Raw genomic sequence first — 2,544 nt, forward strand, 5'->3', positions numbered from 1 at the left:
GATAAAATTTAATTTATAAATTAGGCAGAGTAAGAGATTAACAATAATAACTAATAATAAAATAGAATAATTATAACGATATACTGTGATAAGTTATGTGAATGTGGTCTCTCTCTCTCTTAAAATATCTTATTGTACTGTACTTACCCTTCTTCTTTTGCTGATGCGAGATGATACAGTGCCTAAGTGATGAGATGAAGTGAGGTCAATGATGTAGGCCTCGTGAAGAAGCTTGAACACAAGCGCTGTGATACCAACACAATCCATCTGATAACCAAGATGGCTACCACGTGATGAACTGGTGGGCGGCGCACACAGTGTGGATGTGTTGGAAAAAAGCGTGATTCACGGCAAGGACAGGGACGGCACAGGACTACACGAGATTTCATCACATTACTCTGAACAACATGCAATTTAAAACCTACTAATTGCTTATTTCTGGAATTTTCCATTTAATATTTTTGGACTGCAGGTAACTGAAACAGTGGAAAGCGAAACTGCAGGTAAGGGTGGACTACTGTGAATTCAAACCATCAATGAAGTTCAGAAGCATAATATGGACATCTTATTTTTACCAACTGATGACTCCTATTGTGTCTATATGGTTAATATGGAAATGATGAAATGAAAACTTTATGATCTTTGTTGAGAGATTGCAATAAAAAAATTGACTCAAGATATTGTTTTTGTGAAAAAAAAATTTTTTAAATCTAGTTTGGGGGAATAAGATTGAAATGAGGAGAGTGAGTTTGAGGTAGGAATAGTGGCGAAATGTGCAGAGGAACGTAAGTCAGCCAAATGAGGGCACTGCTAGGAAGTGGAGTTGATTATTCCAACTAAGGACCTTGACCATGTACACGTACATCTCTTATGATAAGGGAAATCTCGGTATCAGATTTGCATAGAAATCCCAACAGGCACCATAGTCTTCAATGGAAGCTGCTCTTCTTCTTCATGAAAACAGAATTAGCAAAGATTGTCTACTTTGAAAGATTTCATTTGATTTGGGCCCAAATCACCTAGGCTCAGTTAGGAGAACTGTCCCCAGTGTTTCTCCTCAGAACCAGCAGCACAAGGAATATATTTTCTTTCAGTCGGTCCATACTCCCTATGGGATACAGGCACAATCAAATGCAGATTGACATCTATTTGCAGCACCACTAGAAAAGGCAGTTTCGTTCTGAATTATTTAACATGGCAACATTTTGCACATATAAATCATGTCCAGCTTTATTAGATTAGGCCAATTGAAGAAATATATACACCTGCCTGTCATGTAAAGCCCTTCATCTTGGGGAGTAGACTCCCCAAGGGGACATCTCAGGAGGTAAATTGAATACTGAGTGGTTTATCTTGTGATGGGGCCTGAATTGGAAATTGAAATTCCTGCATGGACATCGAATTTCACATCAAAAATGAGAACCTAGTTCATCTCTCTTGGTTACCAGGGTACTAATCACTCTAGAAACAGATTTACATGACTATGGCTGTCCTGTGCCCTTTATGTCGGAGCTGGGCCCTGTCAGTGTGATAATGTTCGTAAAGCCCTTTGAGGTCTTTAGATGAAAGGCATTCTATAAACACAAACTATCACTTGCATAAATCAGTCCAGTAGCTGGATATTATTTCTCTCCATCTCTGGGTTTGTCAGAATGGGACAGGAGATAGCAAATGGTATATAGTGAGATGAAAGGATAGAGATTAATAGGCGACTGCTTTTTAATCAGATAAGGCCTGATGATGCATAGTTGATCAGCCTGATGATGCATAGTTGATCAGCCTGATTTCTATCACGAGAAAAAAAAATACACACAGGGTTGTTCTCAGTGTACTTAAAATCTCAGAGGAAAATCTCTTTCATAAAAACAGGCTATGATCTCAAATGCTCTTCCTATTTTAAGTTCAGAAAGAAAAAAAAAATCACTTAGTACCACCTTATGGGGACAGCGCTAAGAAAATGAGATTATAGTCCTTTTTCCCCCCGATCTCCTCTCTCCCCCTTCTTTAAACCTCGTTAAAGGGGGAAACTATGCATCTGAAAAGAAAAACACGAGGAGGAGACCCAGTGCCATTACTTTGGAGAGCTGAGAGGTGGAGAATGAAAAAGCCATTGGTCTCAGTTTTACTGCCACAATGGCCTTTTATGAGAGGGATTAGATACGCCAAGAACTGGTGCAGCATTCACTGGTGCCCCGATGACAATCTGGAAAAGGGACGATAAAAATCAGTTTGTCATAAGGTTAAATCACCAAAGACTTCCTAGATTGGCTTTTCAGATTGTTTTTCCTTTGGAAAGAAGATGAAAAAAGAAAGAAATATGGGCCTAAGCTGATTTTTTTTTTCTTTCCCTTTTTCCCCCTCAGTGCGAGATGCAGCATTCAGAAAACATGTTGAGCGAGTTGAGGCATTAAAAAGATCAGTCTTTGGCTGGTGAATGAAAGGCTGTTGTGCGTGTGACTCACATACTAAATGGAAACCTGCCTTCAAAGCCTATTTTACTGCCTAATTATATATACACAAAATGTAGCTGTCTGTTTCAATCAA

The sequence above is a fragment of the Pteropus vampyrus genome, unplaced genomic scaffold (assembly GCF_000151845.1).
Source record: "Pteropus vampyrus isolate Shadow unplaced genomic scaffold, Pvam_2.0 Scaffold39, whole genome shotgun sequence".
Lineage (NCBI taxonomy): Eukaryota > Metazoa > Chordata > Mammalia > Chiroptera > Pteropodidae > Pteropus > Pteropus vampyrus.